This window comes from Chiroxiphia lanceolata, chromosome 8 (assembly GCF_009829145.1).
Source record: "Chiroxiphia lanceolata isolate bChiLan1 chromosome 8, bChiLan1.pri, whole genome shotgun sequence".
In the NCBI taxonomy this organism is placed as follows: Eukaryota; Metazoa; Chordata; class Aves; order Passeriformes; family Pipridae; genus Chiroxiphia; species Chiroxiphia lanceolata.
In genome coordinates, this window is record NC_045644.1 from 17,292,247 (window position 1) to 17,314,289 (window position 22,043).

Consider the following 22,043-nt stretch of genomic DNA (forward strand, 5'->3'; position numbering starts at 1 on the left):
CCTGGTTCTCACTTTGTTGGTATTTTCTCAACTTCTGTAAAACAGCTTAGTCGTGATACAAGGTACAACCAGTTCTGTACCATGGATTTGCTAAAGCTGGCTATGGTATGGCATCTCAGGTCAGAAGCTGGCATTACCCTGAAGACAAAATCCTTCACTAAACGAGAGGTCACTAAATGAGAGATAAGTGGCAAGTTGTGCCACTTAAAAAAACCCCCACTATATCTCACTAAATTTAACTTGAGTATTTTTGTTTGACAGATTCTGTCAGGGATCTTGCTGTGCTGTGGGCAAGACCGGCAGGAGCCTGTCTTAATCTGATGGCCAGACTTACCTGCTGAGCTATAGCATACTTGGTGCTTGGATAGATGAATCTAGACAGCAGCACTTAATGCTTTCTGGCTTACTTTCACCTTAGCTTGACTAGTTATGCTGCTGTTTGGGACATTGAGAGGTTGGATTTTCTCCTCTTGTATGCAGGAATCCAGCAGAACTGCCATCAGTACCAAAAATCTCCCTGCAAAATGAAGTGTCAGTCTCTGAGCCAGCCGTTCACTGTTGCCCCTGCACCATGGGCCTAACCTCACAGTTACTTAGAATGGAGACAAGGGTGCATAGTTTCCAAGGGCCCTAGTCCCCTGGGGGGCTGGCAGAGGCTTTTGATATATCCCTGATTCTCTTTCATGGCAATTTATAGCAGCACAGAGTCAGAAGACGCTAACCAGCACGGGTTGCACACCAGCTACTTCATATGGGATTTCTCAGTACAGTAACTCAGTGACAAGATGCAGTTTAATTCAATCTGTTGTACACAAAATCAAGGGTTTCCCAGCAAGAGATCTAGCTTTAATTATGGAAAAGCAGTTCCCAAAAGGCAGAAGACATGGAGCTAACAGCATTTTGCTGACCTGAGGAATGAATTTAGAGCTTCCACATTGCAAAGCCTGCACTGAATGCAGAGCCCTCCTTTCCCCAACACTATCCACCAGTCTCAAACTCTACTATGTACAACACTGGGTCTTACTGCTCAGGAGCTCTTATGATACATACTGCAGCACCAGCTCCCTGCTCTAGAAAAAAGTGAACCGAAGAGAGATTTGTAACTTAAGCGGCTTGAAGGCTCCTCTGCCTTAATGTGGAACTTTACTTCAGTGAACCAGATGCAAGGCTACTGGTTAGAGCAGAAGCCTTCCAGCATGAGAAGTAGCTTTTCTTAGCCTTCAGCTGGGTTTTGTGACCAGCCAGCCCAACTGTCTGCCTGACACATAAATCACTTAAAAATACCAGAAGACAAGTTCCTTTGACCAAGCCTTGGCATTAAGCCAGGTTCTTTGCCAAGATGCCTTGCAAGGTCTTACTTGCCCAGCAGAGAGTCAATGTAGTGTTGCTCTGCAGCTCCAAAGCCCTCCCTCAGCTGAGAGGGCAAAGGATTTCTCCTTTTTCCACTCCTTACCAAAGGAGTTTCACTCCTTCCTCTTTTAAAACAGAGCTTGTGTTTAACACTAAAGCTTGCATCCATCAAAATGGTAACAGGCTCCTAGAGAAAACTAAGGTATATTAACTGAAAAAAAATATTCATCTTACAAATGTATTTATCAGACATGGAGAAAAATATCACCGTTGGAAAACTGTTTTAGCATCTTAGAAGTCTGCCCTTTCAAACACATCCATTCCAAGAACTGAAGGAATAAAGCAGATGTGGTCCTTGAAACAGAGCTTGCAACCTATGGCATCATCTCATTCTCTTAGGAATTTGCTTTTTCAGCTGCATTGTAGGTTTGTATTTCCATCACTAGTATGACAGAGTGAATGACTGGATTCACTCCTATAGCTCTGCAGGTCTGGCTTTCAGTTTTAGCCTATGGGTGGCACAGTACTTACAGACTTTATTCTTCAAACATAAGTGTTTCAAGTTGAGTTCCTAATAGCTGTACTTGCTTTTGGGAAGCTAGATCTAGTTTTTCCATGCAAAATTAAATTAAAATTTTATATGAATAAAGATCTGTCACCCTGAAAGATCAGTGTATGAACATTTCCTGAGAACATAATTAGAATTTTCACAGGCAATTAGTGAATGTCTTTTTCTGTAGTTATATATAGCTAAGCAAATTACCATGATTTATATGGTAAATCTGGTATATTAGTGGTAATGTGGTAGATGCTACAGTATTAAAGAGACATAAAGCTACAACTCATATCCCTCTCAGACACTTCAGCTTTAAAATCAAATGTAATCCAGAATAAAATGTTTCAGTGAGGCAAAATAAAAGAAGGTAAGGATGTGCTAAATCCTGTTAAGGGGTCTCTCCTGTTTCAAGAACCACCTGTACTTCACCCTTTCCCAGCATTCACTTAACCTGTTCTTACAGCACTTCAGTGATGGAGGCCCCACAAGCTTTCCAATTATTCTTTCCTTGTCTATTCTAAGAGCTTCCTGAGGTCTTAGCCTATCTAAAATTAAGTTCTTAGTTTCTTGTTTTATTCCACATAGGGAAGAAGAAAAAACTATTGCTTCCTTTCTGCAATAGCCTGCAATGGCTTGAGAATAAAGAACAGCTTTCCCTCTTCTCCCCACATCCCTTCTCTAGGCTACATAACACATTTCATTAAAATTGATATTTTGACTTTCCATCCTTGCTTGGAAAGAACCTGTTAGACCTTTGGATTGTCCTTGATGCAGAAATAGCCCTCCTGGCTGTCTCTGACGAAAGCCTCATGGTGGGGTCCTCAACATCACCAGTGAAAGCTTAGCACAGCTCAGTACCCGTTTTTCATTGCTCAGCTGCCTTCATCTGTCTCATACAATAAGGCCTGAGGAATGTATGGCTCATTTCTACAGTGCTCCATGGCCTGTCTGTGAAGCTTATGACAGCCAGGCAGGTTAAATCAGTGATGCACTTCACTGACCATTTATTCTAAGGATGGCATTTCCTCCATTAAAAACGTTATATACAATAAGTTGGCAACCAGAATTGATCCAGGGGAAACGAGTAAGTATCAAACAAGCAATCAAATGCAGTATAGCAGAAACTCTAAGGGTGCAAGAGAAGAAACTGATCTACAGTTTACTGTACTGTAAAAGAAATAAATGGGAAAGAATAAAATTCAAATTATTTGCTTTAAGGGTGTTATTGGGGAAATATCTCAGCTATCTCTTTATATTTCAGGTCATCATAGTATTTTATATGCTTTTGCAGCACCTTACTTTTAGGAAAAACATGAAAGTGTGAGAAACAGAGTCTCGAGGTATAATAAGTTTCCAAATTGGAACTTATTACATAGTAGAAGCAAGCAGCACTGGGTGACAGGGGAATCTTGCTCCAAGACCGGCTACCCCTATACAGTGTATGTGTCTGGTACTTATTTCAGACATCCCATACGTATTCATTACATCACATACATATACATTTTACATCGCTATTCCAGGTATTCAACATATGTTTCTTTTTACAGCTAAGACTGATTTGTTATCTCTACAACAAGTTATAAACTCATATATTTCTCGACAAAAGACGCCAGCGTTCTATTGACCTGACCTAGTTCGGCTATAATTGATATCTAGGAGAGCATGGAAGGTGATGGTCTGTTTTATTTCTTTATGGGGGTGGAATTAAGTTCTACAATCCATTTGTTTCCTTCTTTCCTGAGGTTATATTAACTCATTTGTTTTCCATTTGTTTCCTTTACTGACACAAATTATGGCTTGTGTTTATTACAAAAGTGTCTGTTGCTACACACTTGGCTGCAATGGGAGTGATATGGCAATTCCCCTCTCTTGCAGAAATGATAAAACAACACAAAAACCTTCACACAGCAAAACTCATGCCCTAAATAGTCCACTCATCCCTGAATCACACACACAACTATAGTTAACCATAAAGTCAAGTCTGTGAAGTTGTGATGCCAAAAGCAGGTATCTCTTTTTTTTTTTTCCCCAAAAATGTCTCTTACTGATATCACTTTGAGAAAACATTTTACAGATTAATTCAGAGCATGCACCAAGTGTCATTAACTGAAATCAGGGAAAGGTCAGGATGAGGTGGGTTTTTTGGGTGTGGACTTTTGGTTTTGTATGTTTGTGAGGTTTAAATATTTTTCTTCACAAGGCTTTGTCTTTTTCTCCTGCTTTCCCACTCACAATCTCCCTCCAATTTCCTCTGCCTGGAGCTAATTTGACATTGAACCAGGAGACACATAGGTTCTCAAGGCATCCAGCTGCCTTACTTGAGCCCAACAGTTACAATAGAATGTATAGAGATATACACCCCCCCCCCCCCCAATGCTCCAAGAGAAAACCACAACACACCAAAAAAAGCAAAAAAACCAACCGAGCAAAACACCCAGCTATTGTTCTCAATTTAAAGCTAATTACACTCTGCAGGTCCATCAGGTCAGGTGTCAAGAATGTTGTGGTACAGCACAGACATCTTTGACTTGGCTCTGAGCACCATAGCAAATCCACTGACCCCAGGAAAACAGATCTGTCCATAAACTCAGAGTTCAGCCACAACCATTACCAGTCACCCCTCCTCTACCTATAAGAAGATCTGGCCACACACTGGTACAGTGCAAAAACACACAGGAGCTGCAGAGTTGGATAGATAGAGTTAAAAGATAATTTTTGTGTTGAGTTGACAGTCATATGTCAAATATTGATACTCTTCAAACTCTCCATCTAGAAAAGGTGAGTGATAGAAGACGTCCTAACATTTTCTCCTCCACTTGCCTTGGAAGAGACACCCTTCCACAACCAGAACCAACCTATAGTCTCTGTGTCTGTAACTATCACCTCAGCAGCTGCACCACCAAAAGCATTTCCCCTTGCACTGCATTGGGAAGTCAGGAAATGTTAACTGCCCAGCCCTAGAGTTTCTTATTTTTCTATCAGGCTATAAAATCCTCCCTTTCTTACCTGACATACTCTTCCAGAAGACCGTGGGTATCTGAATTTCTGAAGAATATCACTTTCAGAGGTCTGTCATTATTTGTGTTCAGGAAGGACACCAAGGCATTATATAATCTCAGTATACAGGATAAGTCTGCCCATGGAAAGAAGACCCCAGCAATTGAGATAGGAAGGTTAGGACCACTCATAGGTCCTAAGGACAAGAGCTAGGAACACTCCCACTAGAAAGAGGTGGAAATGATGCTTTAGAGACAGGTGTTATTGCTAAAGCAAATCTCCTTCAGGCCTGATGTCAGCCTGGGGGTGGGGGGCTAGGGCTGCAGTAGCAGCACCTGAGAAAATGGGTGGTTACTTGATAAATAACTGAATTACATTCCTTCCCTTCCAAATCAAACTTTTACCATGTTGGAGAAAAACAAAAGGGGTGTTTCACAGGCCCCTATCTTTGCATCCTACGTGTACTGGGACCAGTTGCTCAACTTTTTGCATTGACTCATGTGAAAGCATAAGGTCAAGTCACCACTGAAGAAGTAACTGGGCCTGTGCTGGAGTAACAGGTGTGGGTACAGGTACAGAGTGCTTCTACTCAGCTGGAAGAGAGAGCCATCAGGCAATAACTCAGTGATGAATATGAGTGAAGAGTCTGCTCCTCTATTTCAAAATCCACGAGCAGATGCATACTGAAGAACTCAACTCTCATATTCATTCTAGCTAGTAATTAGAAAACCAGTATTTTTTTGTTTTCAGTGGATTGCAAATGTCAAGTATTATATTATTATTCTCAACGTCAGTTACATAAATAACATTGCATTTTATTCTAGCCAGTGAAAAATATGCTTCTTCTTAAGTATAAAATGTCATACAAATGCTACAAGTGTACACACTGGGCACGAGCAGGTTAAGGTCTCATCTAGTCATAGTCTCAACTGACAGAGGAGGTTGTGCTGCTCCTCACACTTCAGTCATTAATCAGGAGGGGGAAAAAGAGAGGGATGAAATGTGTTTCCAAGATTATATCTTGCTAGCTAGTTATTAGAGCTCACATCTTACTCCTGCCAGCTCAGGGAGGATGACCAGGGCATGCGCCTGAGCCAAGTTCAGGAGAAGCTGTTCACTCTGTAGTCCTCCTTGTCTCTTGTGGTAGTACAGGAAAGAATTACTTTCTGTCAGCATGGCAGTGATGAGGAGATAATCACAGAATCAAAGCAGGGCGAGTGTCAATCACAGAATCACAAAGAGAGGTTTATGCAGTCACTTTAAACAACAATCACCTTCCATGGGCTAAAAGCTCCTTAAAGAAGGCAGCTTTAGGAACTATTGTTCAGAGGTATGTACTAATGCCTTCCTCAGCCGTTGGTGAACATATTGCAGCAATGTCTTTACAAGGAATAATTAGGCAAAGACATATATTTATAGTTAATTATTATGTTAGGGCAGCAAGAGCAGAGTGAATTCCAAATGTAAAGTATTTCCCCCCCTTCCTTTCCATATGGATTATATTAACCCCCCTGGTGTTTGCTTATACCTCTTGGGAGCCTTTTCAAAGTGTTCTCAGCTCTGGGATTTAATGAGTGGCATTGCTGACGTGAAGAATTAAAAATGTAAAGCGTATTTGCCACCTCCTGTTTTTAGATCAGCAACAGAGAAAATAGTCCTTGACCTGCACATAAAGCCAGAAGGTCCCAGGGGATGCAGCTGCAGTGTGAGAAGAGAGCCCATGGCAGGTGGGACAGAGGCAGAAGTCCCTCTGGAGCTACAGGAACAACCGGAGGAGAGGGAAGCTGTGGATGATGGCCCTGTCAAATGCTCATTGCTGGCAAGGAAACGTGTTGAAGTGTTATTTCAGGAGACAATAGGAGAGTGTTTTGTCTATAGGCCAGGTAAAGGATTGGACTACAGCTTAATTAATATCTGCAGTTGTTAGCAATCAAGTGGTTTGAGAAAATAGTAAAACCCAATGATTTTCACTGAATGTTCCTGTTGTACAAAACTAAAAATCTTTACTTAAAACAATAAAGAGAACAAGAAATGTGGGGTTTTTTCTACTCTAACAGCTCTAGCGCTTGCTTTCTGAAGTGGCCTACAGACATTTTCCAGACACCATTCTACCTATTTTCCAATTCATCTTGTTTACTGAGTACTTTTTAAACCCTCAGGGCTTAGCTATCAAAGCAGTACTTACAAAAATGGTCTCTCATGACATTTTTGAAGGATATTCTCAGACATCAGGGCTGCCACACCACTCTTGCATGACTAGAAACCAGAATAAATTCCTAGTATTTTAACTTTATTTTTGTACTGTTCTTTTGGTAAATAGAGCAGTGTAATTCATAGGTACTTAACCTGAGACTTAGATGGCAAAGGGACATTTGCCACAGGTTTAAAAAAATCTTGAGACAGTGGTGGATTTTTTTTCATTTATGGTTTCAGTTTTTGTCAGAGCACCTTCTTCCTTTTCGTGCTCTGAGTCACAAGTTTGTGCAGAACAGAATGTGGCTGCTGCAGTAATTTATGTAAGGGTTTATTTATGTGCCTTTATGGCACATAAATCTGCACAGTGGTTTGGAAAGTATTTTTTCCCAATTGATTATAAGTTCTGGCCTCCTGCAAATAACTTTTGATGTTACTATGAATTTGCTGGTTTTGGGGCTACACTGGTAAGTGAGAAGTGTCTGTAGGGCAATTCCTCCTATACTAATGCCAGTCCTGCTGGACTTTGGCTCCTCATATTCAAGCATCTTTTGTTCTCCAAAGGGCATTCCTTTTCAACACCGTGAGCCTGCTTGGTTTCCTAGACAGTTTGGATTTCCCTTCACATAATGGTGCAAATTAAGTGTCTCTGTCCTTCAATAAAATTGGAAAATGTGTGACTGTCTCTTACTGGCAAGAAGCACAGAAGTGAAAAAGGACAGAACATGGACTGAAGTCCCTGGATATTTTCCACCATCCGGTCATTAATGCTTGCTGCAGCTCCTCACTTCCCATGCTGGCTGCCAAGAAGAGCTCAGTCAGCTCCAAACACAGGGTTAAGGGGATGGCTGGGTAAGGGACGGCTGGGCTGCAGCTCAGTGCTTCTACTCAGTGCTTTCTTTGCTCTAAGGAGACACTGAAATAGCTGTACTTCCAGCATCTGCTTCCTCTTAGACATCTATTTTACTCCTACATTTGACAGATGGACCAGTGATGGGGAGATGAGTGCTGAGAGCCTCCAGCTAATTTCACTGATTTGGAAACATAACTGAGAAATACATATATTTTTATCCCTCACTTCTTTCACAGGTGTTCTACTCCTTCATTCAGCAAAGGCCAGAGCTACAAATCAAATTTGAATTTTTTTTAGGGAGGAGTGGAATAAAAGATAGAGGTGTGGCTGATGTAAACCATTTCACTCATTTTCATGTTTCTGCAGGCTTGAATATTTCAAACACAATTAACAAATATATTCTTAGTGCAAAGACTGTTTCTGAAGTAGAAGGAGCTCTTTTTTTATTTCTGGCTGAATTTCTGACTCTACACTGAACACGCAGTAAATAGTTAAGATTTCTCTCAGATAGCTCTTGGCTTTGTTGGTCAGGCAACACAGTAATTCTGTCATCATACTTTCCTCTGTTCTTGGGCTCCTTGCAAGTTTTCCCTTCATGCATCTCCGATTCCAAAACTTGCAGTGAAGCTATTCTCACCTTCTGCCCTGCCTGGAATTCACAGGCTGTATGTGCTAGTGTGAATCAGCAGTAATTAGATGTCATCTGTAGGAAAGACAGTAGTAAAGGAGTTGAAGGTGATTTATCAGAACACTTTTAGTAGAAATATCACAGTGGAAAATCATCATACCTGAGCCATCAGGTCCACTTCACAGTCGCAGGCCATTGTGTAATAGATATCTATCCTAAAGGCTTTCTGGAGTAGTCTGAAATACCCTATCCCATTATATTTAGACTGAAAATTGAAGCACTATGGAAGGGCAGGGATAGTGCCTACGTGCTGTGAGCAATTTCCCATTGTCAACTGTCAAACGTTCTTCTCTCGATTCTCTCAAAACACAGCACTGTAGTTAGAAATCATTTGAATCTGATGAGTCAGTGCACGTAGTATTATCCTGGCACAACTAAGGCACTAGCAATTAAACCTTATTCTCCAGTTGTTCTGCCCTTTTAATCACTGCCAGTTCTCATGTGTTTCTGGCTTACTGCTTGCTCTGAAGGAGCTGGAGGCAGATGACCAATCAGGTGTCACAGAGATGTGCCATCCTGATGCCAGTCTAGCAGAGTTAAAATCTGCTGTCGGATCAAAAATGATATGATTTATATAATGAATCCACCATGGGGTTATGTTGCAACATCCATTAAAACAAGAGCAAAACAGCACTGCATACCAATACCATAAAAGGAACTACAGCCAGTTGTCTGATTGGCTTAGTTAGTGTTTCTTATAAATTACAGTAATTAGCAAAGTAAACTAAAGTCCAAGTAATTTCTTCCAAAATGTAACTATTTCTGATTTCTTTTTAAAACTGTAAGGCTCAAGTAGCTCTTTATGGAGCAGAGGGGGAACCATCACTGGACTGGGCTGCACAGAGTAGATTGTTCTGCAGGACATGTAAGTCTGCAGGATTCCTGTACAGCCCAGCCAGCACTCTAACCCTGTGTGCAGGATCTTCCCCTTCTGGTCTACCCTTCCAAACAGAGCCTGGTAATTACGTGATATTTTATATGAGATGAATCAGTAAAGGGTCAGCATGAGAACAAGAAACTTGTAGTTTGTGGCTTAAAGAATGTAATGCTTAACATATTTTGCCTACAAGTATTTTACAGCAATGACATGCTGTCCTCACAGTGCTTTGTGAGGCCAAGTGGATAATCTTTCCTTATCTCCTAAATATGTTTTGTGTAATACCCTGAACAACATTTACAGATGCTAATAAAACCAGTATATTTTATAGAGGTTCAAATTTTACAAAATTGCATTTCATTATTTGTTTAACTTAGTGTAAAGATGTTATATTCTGCAAATACTCACCTTAAGACTGACAAGATTTTGAAGACATCTCAGAATGCAAGTGCTGGGCTTTTAATGTAAGCAGAAGAGACCGTCTGAATGCCAAGTAGGGAAAGATGCGAGTGGAATGAGAGTGCTGTGGCCGTGCAGGGGGAGTCAGATCTGAGAGCAGACGTGAAGGCTGCTAAGACTGTAACTGGGTCTTGAACACGCAACAACTTTTCCTTAGAGTCAGAATTGAGACTGCTTGTGCTCTTCCTAAGGGGAAACAAGACATTTCAGGAATATCTCTGTGAAAGCTAGATGATTATAGAAAACATTCAGGTTAGCCAATATGAAAATGTGTGTCAAGTCTTCCTCCTCTCAATAACTTACTTTACATTTTATTTAATTGTACTTCAAAAATTTCTCTCAAACCAGTGCTGCCAAATGCCTTGATTCTTTTGGGGTTTTCCCTCTTTTGATTTTTTTTCCTTAAAATTCTGAATTAAAACCTATATATTTGCTTTTAAGATTCCCATTTCTGTTAAATAAAAGAAAGAGAAAGATGGATAAAAGGACAATAGAGAGAGACTAAGATTAAATGGAAATGGGCTTTTGGTAGCTTGGCTGTGGTAACCCCACTGTTTCCTCCCTCTTTGCCTCTTAAGGACTGAACTGCAAACACTGCCTTTTGCAAGCACACGGAGTTACCGAGTTTTCTGCTCAGTACGTTTCCGTCCTCCAGGACTCTGACAAATTGCAGGCACTGCATACTGTGAGAAGCATCCATAGTGCACAAAGCCAGCCAATGCCCCCACCAGCAGTTCAGTGTTAGCACTTCACTGAGACCACACAGAACGGTGGATAATTCAGATGGCAAATTTGCCAGGTGGAGCATAAGCTGAGGGAGCTCTTGCAGCCACTGGTGTCCTACACTCTCATTTCTAGATTGTCATTAGCTACCTCCAATGGAAGGCATCCAGTTTCATTCCATTTCACATCCAAGAAAAATTGAAAAATATCTTCTAGAAGCATCTCCTGCCCATGAGCTAATGTTCCCTCCAGATCTAAGAGAAAATGCTTGGAAACAACTTTTTCAGGATATTCCACTGAGCAACATAAAAAGAAAATTTCCTTGCATATAATAAAAAAATGAATATGTCTTAACACTGTTTAAAGTATCAACCTGTCTTGCCCTGCCCTATGAACACTTAAATATTTTTAAATTGCTCTTGGATAAAATGCACAAGCAATTCCTGAAGATGTCCGGGAGGAATGTATTCCTCCACTTATCTGCAACAGGATTGAGGTTTCTCACAACTGAGGTACCTTTGGGGCAGGCACTCCCAGAACTAGGCAATTGTGAAATGCTAACAACAGAATCTGAAGCTGCTATAGACAGCATCTGCCTGTGGGCTTAAGCAGCAGCTAAATGGGAATCAGGAGAGCAGAGGGATTCGGATACTAAAGTTCCTTTCTGGATCTGAACCTCAGCGCAATGAAGCTTCCACTGGATTTCAACAAGGGGCCTGTTGTTTGACCTCTGGTTCTTCCTTCACTTTCAAAAGAAAGGTGGATGCATAGTAAGGTTGCCATATGCCCCTGATAATACTTGAAGCAGAGATAAAGGGATTAATGGTTAACTTGTATGTACTTGGCGGAAATTGATTTTCATGGAGAAAATGGCAGATTCCCTCTCAGAAATGTATACAGTATTTGCCTTTTCCAGAAAAAAACACAGCTAATTTCTGTATACAGTTTTGCAGAGTTCCTATACAGTTCTTAGGTGTGATAAGTTACATTTTTTTCCAAATATGGATAGATTTATTGAGCATTTAACAATGGCTAGAAGCCATTTCAGTCTACACTGAGACGTATCTAAATCTTGTTTAAATGTAGTCAAGATGCCAAAAAGTATTTTTCCCTAATAAGAAATAAAGCATAGTCATGTGTTTTTCTGATGTCAGTGATGCTGATGTAACAAAATATATATTCATAAATTTGTTTCACTAGAGAGTACCATAAGGACATGACTACCAAATTTCCAAGAAGATGCCACAACAGATCCCATATTAAACGATGTTCCAGCTTCATTTTCAATGAACAGGGTTTTCTTTTTAATTTAAAAATGAAACATCATCTGAAATATACATACACTTACCCAAGTCGTGGATTAATCAGGGCCTGCCTTCAGCTGCTGCCTTTATTATGCCTTCATAACAGAAAGTATTTTATGCTCACCTAAAACACAGCTTCATCTACTTTTATCTTTTTAGAGAGCTGATGGCAAAGGTGAACACACAGTACGTTCTAATAGCCTCATTTACATATTTTTTTATATCACTATTCTTTTGCTTTATCTAGGTTATCCCACCTCATCCTTATTCTGGATAATTGAGCAGTGAGTGTACAGCAGAATTGAGTAATGAAGAAGAAATATCTCAGGCAGAGACTGTACACCCAGTAGCTTCCCAGGGACTTTCAGGGAGGCTGAAGAGAACCAAAAGTGTTCTAAGTCAGGTTTGCACCTTCTGGATCTGGTCCCAGCATAAGAAGAGCTCAGTGAGGGGAGGAGCTGCCCTCCTTCATTGTGGCTTTTGAGCAGCACAGTCTCCCTGAAGTTAGTGGGAGACTTAGTTGGTCCACAGAGCACTTTGGCCACATTTCTGATTATCCAGCTCGTCCTCTAGACCTTTCCTGAGGTCAGTCTGAGTCACAGACTGACATGTGGGATTACAGGGACAGTGCAGATGGGCAGACTATTGGGAACCATGACTACATAAGGCTTCACAAACAGAGCAGGGAAAGGGGGTGTGTATCTTCTGCCCAGCCACTTTATAGCACAAAGACTATCAAGTCCCCAAAATATACAGGGTCAGGTCATGGGTTTAAAAGCATAGATATTAAGATTATGAGAAGGAACCATGATTTTAACCCCTAGCAGAGTCAAAAGACAGATGCATTTCTAGCCTTAAATCTTTGAAAAGTGAAGGCTACAAGGCCTCGCAGTCTGCCCTCTGGACTCTGGATGCTTCTGGGATCTAGTGGTCACAACATATCTCTCAGAACCACTAAATGAGCCTTGGAAAAAAAAAAGAAGAGTAATTTAAGAGCTGAGGAGAAATGCCAGAAGTGTCAGTGGTAGACATTCTTCTCTACTCCCAGCCCACCAGCCGTGCTCAGTGGGAGGTTTTCTTTCTGGAGCTGCATTAAAAACACTCTGTCCTGGGCTTGAGTTCCACATGCCCATGTTAGAGCTTGCCAGAAGGTACTCATTTTTATGCTCAATACAACAACTTGATTTCAAACTGCAAACCACAGACAAGCAGAATCTTCTGTCTCCCAAATAAGAAAACCTAATTTCTACATAGAATCTTAAGTTCTCCATGTCTCTTGAGACAATTGCTTAGAGGACCTAAAATAAAAAACTAGCTCAGTTGCCTCTAAGCCATCCATCCAAAATACTCATCTCACCAACAGGACTTAGGGTTGTGTAGCTGACTTTCAAAGGCTCTTAGTTAAGAGGACTTGATGTAGGGATGTGAGAGCCACAAAAATAATCAGGGATGTGTAGAGGCTCAGAGTGTAAAGGTGGGTCGTCACAGGACAGAATATCTCTTCTATAATGAAAGGTTAAGAGGGTTGAGATTGTTCACCTTGAGAAAGAGAAGGCTCCAGGGAGACCTTATTGTGGTCTTTCAGTACCTAAAGGGGGCTTAGAAAAAAGATAGGGACAGAATTCTTAGCAGGGCCTACTGTGACAGAACAAGGGGTAATAGTTTTAAAATAAAATTAGGGTAGATTTAGGCTAGATATAAGGAAGAATTGTTTTATGATGAGGGTGATGAAACACTGGAACTGGTTTCCCAGAGATTTAATTGAGTTAATGTCTCCAAAGGTATTAAAAAGACATGTAGATTTGGTGTTTAGGGACATGGTTTAGTGGTGGACTTGACAGTGTTAGGTTTATAGTTGAACTCAATGAACTTACAGGTCTTTTGCAACCTAAATGATTCAATGATTACTTTTGAAAACCCATTGTAGACAGTAAGTGAGCCCTGATTTGTCCCTATTTGCCCCTTCCCTTCTAAAAAATTCACCTATGTGTACCTAAGTTCAGTGCACACAAGTCTAAACCCTTCCCCCACTCCTTTGGAAGCCAGATGCATTTTTTTGGAGTAGTGGGGGTTTTCTTTTAATAAGGGGGTGAATTCATGTGAAGGCCAAGTGCTTTCCTATAAGAACATTCAATCTCTCTGGAAAAAAGAAAGACAGCAGCATTCAGGGAAGTGCTTCTGCAGAACTCATCACTTCTTGAGGAACATCTTTCTGGGTAATTCTCTGAAGAATTCATTTGGAATAATTCAGAGAATCATTTCACCCAGTGACTTCAATTTATCCCATATAAACCAGTTATATCTAGAAAAGTTGCAGTCAAACTCATGTGATGCCATCAATGATTTATGTGCAGAGCAGCAACAAACGAGTAATAAAGTTAAAAAGTAATGAGAGGTCTAGCAGATGGGCACAGCACCAAAATAAACATTCTGATAAAAACACAGATTCAGCAAACCACCAAACCCAACAGATTCTTGGGAGTTTGGCCTTATTTGGGTTAACTAAGCAAATTTGCTAAGAATGTTGTTAAAATATAATATGAAGGCACAGACCATGCCAAGGAAGGTTCAACATAATCTGGATACAATAGTATCAGGATATCAGAGAAAAAATGCAGAACATACTGTAGCTCAGTTGCACTTTGCCCCCATCATAAAAACTCACAAATCCTTCTAGAAGAGTTGCCCTTTCCCACAATCCATGTCACTAAAACTAGATGCAGCAATGGTATTTGTGCACCCAGAGCCTTCAGCTGCTGTTCCTCACATCATACCTTCACATTTTGTATGAAATTGCTTTTATTTCATAAAACTGGGCTCAAACTTGGGAAAAAAGTACAGTAATGCAAGTGTATAAAATACTGTGCCATGTTAATGGGACATGGTAACTTGGCAAATAACTTCTCATTAGTAAGATTTTTGGTCAACTTGGTTCCTGTTTTCTGCATCGGGATGGGAAATTTTAGATAAATAATACTTTCGTATTAGGGAATGTGATCTAATTATCACTGAGTAATCCAGTAGTAGTTTGGGTGCAGCTTCTGAAACTCAGCAGCTCCCTTATTTCCCATACCCCAGAGCCTGGAACCTGCTCACAGATGAGGGAAACGGGTAACCCCTCCTTTTAATCAGAAAAGGACAGTCAGAGGCTCTACTCTAGGATAATAAAAGATGATTTGAAGTGGATAACTCTGCTGCACAATCCATTGCAAATTACAAATGAAATAGAAGGATTGTCAGCAGCATTGTTTTCTTGCGAACAGAAATAACATTTAATTATATTTTTTTGACTTAAGAAGATCTGAAAGTTGCCTCCAACTGCAATTATAACCTGTGGATGACAGAATGTATTTCCAGAGACAATTATCTGTTCTGGGCAGATAATGAGATTTACATGGCCTGAGATCAAGATCAAATTTTAGAAACACTTTCAGAGAAATCTTTCTAGCATAATGGTTTCTCAACAACTCTAAGTCAATCCAAGTCCAAGGCCCCATAGAAAAATTTGCCCTGCCCTCCTCCTTTGTCTGTTTGTTTCCTGCTTTCTGCTGGACCTGTGGGGCCAGGCAGCGACAGGAGCAGGTCACCCATCCACCTGTAAAACAGACTCATTCTTTGCCGGGCTCAATTTTCAGCAGAACAACACTTTTAGTTACAGAAATACTTTTGAACCATGTACAATTCAAATACTTCTTTGACTTCTGTAAATAAATAAGCTGGTTTATCCTGCAACAGCAGCAGCTCAGGAGGATGGGAGCTGCACTGTGCCCCCCACCCAGCCCTGCATGGTTCCTGGTGCCCAGAGCTTGCAGCCTGGAGCCTACGCCCACCAAGAGACTCCTGGCCTCGGGAAGAAACTCCTTGACTGGGAGCAGTCTCTGCTGCCAGCTTAATGTCTACATCTGAGCAAACTTTGTAGCGTGAGAACTTAGGATGAATATAGAGTTATAAAAGAAAAATATATGGTAGGCACCTCGTAAAAGTACTTTGAATCAGAAACAAAAGCTGAATACTAAACAAATGAGGAAATTTAGGTCACAGGAGTCTATAGAGCAGTTTTCTCAAATATGCATTTGTTGGCTATGGCTGCCTCAGTCTATCAAATCAACATTTTCTAAATTAAGAGGGATTTATACAAACACAGCATGGTCTCTAAGGTGCTGTTTATGGTCTGTCTGGTACAAATATTTATGATCATTCTAAAATTAGTGATTTTTCTAAAGTGTGCTCCTGTTTAACATAGCTCATGACAGTTTCTATGGTAAATATGCAGTTTTGTTTCTTGAGAGAGAAACAGAGGCAACATAGAAACCCACTGTAAACAGTGTTACAATGGTGGCTAATCAAGGGAGGGTTGTTCTCAGCTGTGAACTCCTGCGGACTCTCTCCTGTCTGAGAAGAATTCACTCCTACACGCTTTTCCCCAGGGTACACAATCATTTTCCCACATGACCATGTAAGCACATCCATGCCACACAGCAATATATATAGGAACAGAGTGCTGGGAGGAAGCACTGGAGCCTGCTGCTGCCTCCTGCAATAGAATGCGCGTGATCACGCGGAGTGCATCTGCTTACTCAGATCCGGTGTCAGAAGGATAATTCATGTCCTCTCTGCAGAAGTAAAAATAAATTGGGTTCAGACTGAGTTCAACAACCTAAGATTACATATTAGGAGTTACCACTTCTCCTGAGAGGTAAGGCACTTTTCAAGTTCCCACTATCAGGAAAGCAGCCAGATAAGAGCCCAGTGAATGATCAGGGGCACGGTGCTCGCACTGAGGTGACTCATTCTTATTGGTCGTGATTTCAGTGGGCTTTTGTGAGCCATGACTACAGTATCTTTTAGGAGGATTTCCTTGAGTCACTGGCCTGTCTATTCTAGATCTATAGATCTATGGAACCTGAGCAAGTTTATAGAATAGACTGTTCCTGTTCGTGTACTGCATTATGAATTGTAAAGTGCAACTGTGGGTAGACTGTCAATTAATTTCTATCTTAATCTCTCTTTTGAATAACAAAGCTGTAATAATAAGTTGTAACCATCTCTTTGCCAGATCTTGCAAGTAAAATCTACTCTTAGTATAGAATTACCAAATAAGAGTAATAAATGACTGCAAATTATTATGAACTTCCAAGTCCCTGACCAAATTCAGTCATTCAGTGTCCCTTCTTCCTCTGCCTTTTCCCATTCCCAGTCTTCTCACTTGTTACACTGCTAGGAACATGAACTTCAGAGCAAGAGCTAAACGAGTTTGCTATGGTCCTCCACTTGAACCACTTTAGCAAATTTCAAACACAGAAAAAATTAAAATTCACTTATGACAATTTACCAGGAAGACAGAAAGCTGGTGAACATGAAGAGACCAGCCCACTGCCACAACTCAATCTGCACGTGCTGACAAGCTGGATGATGAATGTACATTTGCAAATGGGAATGAATTTGTCCAAAATGGAAGAAGCTAGGCAGTAGTCATTGAAGTGGAAAGAAATGGATTCTAAAAACAATTTGAGATCACAGGGAATAATTAACTGAATATTGTATTATTGTTTATAAATACCTGATAGTTGTGGTGAGAAGTAAAGAAGAACGAGCCAGACTCTTCTCTGTGCTAACAGGACTGTGACAGGACAAGAGGCAATTGGCAAAACTGAAACACAGGAGATTCCCCTTAACCATAAAAACACCCACTTTTTTGCTTTGGGGTAATCAAACACAGAGGGATTTTGGAGTGTCTACCCTTGGAGATATTCAAAGCTGGACTAGGCTGAGCCCTGAGCACCAGCCCTTGATGCAGCTGCTTTGAGAAGAGGACTTGATAATATCCAGAGGTCCCTGACAACATCCACCTCTCTGTGACTCTACAGTACTTACACGGAGATCAGAAATATGAGAACTCTTTGTCAGAATAGAAGGACCAGAAACTTACCCATGTGACAAGATTCAAGTAATAGGAGATGATAATAAATGATTTAAGTAAACTGCAAAGTTTTGACCATCTCACTTGCTGGAGCAATTTGTTAAGCAATTTGTTATTGTGGACAGTCCATCAATACCAATTTTGAAATCAAATTAGACTTTATTCTAAATATAGTGATAGGACAAGGGACAGTGGCTTTAAACTGGAAGAGAATAGGTTTAGATTAGATATTGGGAGGAAATTATTCACTGTGAGGGTAGTGAAGCACTGGAACAGGTTGTCTAGAGAAGTTGTGGATGCCCCATCCCTGAAAGTGTTCAAGGCCAGGTTCAATGGGGCCCTGAGCAACCTGGTCTAGTGGAAGGTGTTCCTGTCCATGGGAGGGGGGTTGGAATGAGATGATCTTTAAGTTCCTGCCCAACATAAAGCATCCTATGACTGCATATATTCAGCTAGGAACTAATTCAGTAAAATCCCTGGTCTAAGCTGCAATGTGTTTATATTAGGTTATTTTTAATAATGGTCTCCTGGTTAATGGTTTATTCTGTATAAAGTATATTTATAGAGTTCATAAAAGCACATTTCTGAATGGGGCCTATGTTCCAGTGAATTTAAGTATCTTGGTACATCTTTCAGCTCATGATTTTCACTACATTCTTTTGGTCTCAGAAAACTGAAAAAATGCAAAGTACATTTTTTGTCACCATGTAGGAAAACCTTACAGTGAGAAGACCAGTGGATTTGCTTTTTTAACTCCATAAATATGTCTTTAAAGAAATGAAAATACCCCTGAAAAAGAAAATATAGCACAATAGAGCCCTGTATAAGTCCTATTTCTCCCTGGAGTGCCCTGCAGGATTGGTCTTCACAGGGAAAAAGTAGTGATGTCTTTCTTAGGCTGCGGTTTTAAAAAGTTTTTAAGAAATGTCCTAAAGTACAACTGTAACCATGATGCCAAACTTTGGTAATACCTGTGAATTTGTGTATTCCTTCTGACTACAGAGGATGACCAGGTGTCATGGGTACAGGACTGAAGCTTACAAAGACCTTTTGAATTTCAGGCTGGCTTGGAACACGTGAGCACGTGAATTCGAGTGGTGCGTTTTCTAGTTCGCTGTGTCACTGGGACAGCAGCCAGTGCACATAGTGTGTTGTACATTAACAGAGTGTCTAAAGAGGCCTACTTCAGTTCAAATATTTTCCTTGTAGATAGCACATCGATTAGGTCTGTGCAGCCTCTTTGTCCAGTTATGGTGTGCTGCAACCATTCAGGTTACAGCACTGAGTTTGCTGCTCATCCCGTTTGTATGAGAAGCAGAATGTCTTTCCCATCCCTCCATTTGACTGTGGCAATTTTCAGAAATGAAGGTGATACAGCTTTTCAGCATCTTTTGTGGGATGCCTGGGTAGTGACAGCCTGGGCTCTGCACTGGCAGGCCAATGTGGCAGACCAAGAGAGAGAGCTGGGGGTTGTTTTTCACAGCCAGACCAAATCCCTTCAGACACAAAGAGGACGTTTTTAGAATAACTAATGTTCAATTAGTGACAGGCTAGACAAGGAAATGCATTTCAGAAAATTGGTGCTCAGGAAGGAAGACTGGAGATATCAGCGAAAGAGGATTGTCAGCTCTGTGGAGCCATATTAAATATGTGCTGAGTCTTTCCAAAACAAAAGAAGTAAAACTAAGTTGGCTAAAGCCACCAAGTGTGTTTGACCTTTCTTCCCTATAAGCAAAACCTTACACTTGAACTGAGGCCTCCCTCATGTGAAAAGAATAAAAAATATCTTGCTTCCTCCAGTACTTTTTTCATTTCTAGAGTTGGGGAAGATGCTGTTTGTAATGTATGTGATTCCAGCCTTTCACCCTAATCAGTGTGGTCAGAGACCTGCCCCTCAGATGAGACTGTGTGGCAGATATACGTCCCTACAAAAGCAAACCTCTGCATTTTTAATGCCTTGCAGCAGCCTGGAACAGACATTTGAATCCGCAAGAATCAGGGCTCAGAAGTGACCAATGCACCTCACCAGCCTCCCCCCACCTTTGAACTCAACTTTCTTCATCAGAAAACCAAACAAAAGTATCACATACAAATACACAAAGAGGAACATAAAGAACATTTCTCACTGTTACAGTTGCATTGAGTCTCAGATCCCTTCTTCCCCACCCCCAGACTCCCCAGCCCGCCAAAAGTAAGTGGAGAGGCTGCAGCAACCCTGGGGCAACAGTGCAGAAAGGGCACAACTCACTCTCTCACATGAGCAAATTTCTGAATACCCAGTGTGGGTAAATTAAATACCAACATTATTTGCCAGGACTGGTGCTTTGTTTATGTGATTCACCTGCAGAGTTAATTTTGTAAAAGAAGTGCAAACAAGCGCTGCCATTTGTTTTTTTTAAATCTGAATCTGATGACTGGCAGAGTCTGTAGCAGCTTCCTGGGCTTCTGAACGGTGGATTGGCTGCCCAACACAGAGTTAAAAGGGTATCTCACAGCTTGTTCAAAGGAATTGTTGTTGGTTTTTTATGTATTTTTTAATTCCTTCTACTTATGAAAAAAATAAAAGGAGAGGAGAGGAAGAGGGAGAGGAAGAGGAAGCAGAAATGGAAGAGGAGAGGAAAAGGAAAGAAATTCACTAACTTGAAAAATTTGCTGATTTTTTAAAATGCACCAGTATGATGTAGAAGCAATGTAGAAAAAATTCTTACAATATATTAAAGATGCAACCGTTCAAATTTTTACTAAAAAAGCTACATTCAAACCCCAGGGGAGACAAACTTTTTTGATCAGCCTCCATGTGTTTGCTAACGTGCAGATGTCTAAAAGTATGCATTTACCAATCAGAGGTTATTCAAGTTTAATAGATCAAATGGAAGCTGTAATGTCAGTTAAAATTTAATAGTCATCTTCTCATTTGTGTGGCTGCAGACCTTGAAGCCATGGCCAGAATCAAGTAGGAGTTTTCCGTGAGACTCACCTGATTTGAGCTTGGTTAGAGAGTAACTTCTGAAGGACTGCCAATACAAATGATCCGTGTTGATAACATCTGCCTTAAGCATGGTGAAATGTCTCTTGGATCCAATTCACTAAACCATTGTGTCCTCTTTGAGCACCTTTGAAGTTAAAAAAAAGAGACAAAAACTATCAACAAAAAACTTCAGCAAAAAGTTTAGTCTAGATTGTTGACCTAAAATGGGGATTACCAAAGCCCTTTTTATGTTTTATTAAATAAAGATATTTCCTCTAGAGTGATGCTAATTAATAACTGTCTAATGGACTAATTTGAAGACTTCACAATGGGACTAAGCAATCAAAAGCAGAATCTTTTCTCATTTAGTCTGCATGTGCTGCTGAAATAAGTCTTTTAGACCTCTGTCCCAGCTCTTTTAGGATGAATTTGGAGCAATGAAGGTTGTTTGCAAAAACAGTTAGATTTCCTTGCTGGAGCTGGGATGGCACTGGTATTCTCATTCCCTCTTTTTCTCCTTCCTTCTCCAGTATAGTAGTACCATTTTTTTTGGGTATGCAGCTTATGCTGAAAGTACCACAGAGCCCAGATGTGGAAAAACTACAACTATGCAACAGAGAATTTTAGTCCATAGTGGGCTTTAAATGTCTTGTTTAGATAGCACCTTGACAAATGGGAGCCTGAATATGCGCTGTACGTACCTTTCTTTGCATCTGGGAAGGAGAAGGGAAACACTAGGAACATCTTTTTGGTCCATTTTTCTCAGTTTAGTTTGTGCCAGTATACAGATTTGAGGTTTCATCTGGAATCTCAGTACAACCATTTCTCTTAATTTGTGGCAGGATTTCTTAAACTTCTGAAGGCCGATCCTCCTTCTGCAGGAAAAGGAGCAAGGTCCTGGCATTTGGCAGCTTTCCTTGTGCTGCTGAAGCCGTGCATGCTTGCTCCCCATCCCCATCCTGACCCACCTTGGATAACCCTGAGGCACGTCAACACTGTTCTGTGCTTTGTTTTTTCAAAAACACCACCTCAGATGCCCTTTCAAAAAATGACCCTCCTGACAGTTTCTCTTTAGTGTAAATATTTTAAGACGTCACTTGTTGTCAGTGTATTTACACCATCTGTACACCTTGTGTATGACACAGATCTCTGCTG

General features: G+C 40.6%; 1 long non-coding RNA gene across 1 annotated transcript; it reads right to left on the minus strand.

The window, feature by feature from the left end:
- Positions 1 to 8,267: 8,267 nt before the first annotated feature.
- LOC116790377 lies at positions 8,268 to 21,804 on the minus strand. Its single transcript, XR_004358329.1, has 4 exons — positions 21,590 to 21,804; positions 20,898 to 21,033; positions 9,923 to 10,159; positions 8,268 to 8,652 (listed from the first exon to the last, which is right to left on the minus strand). It is a non-coding gene; the product is annotated as an uncharacterized LOC116790377 (long non-coding RNA).
- Between the last annotated feature and the right edge of the window lie 239 nt (positions 21,805 to 22,043).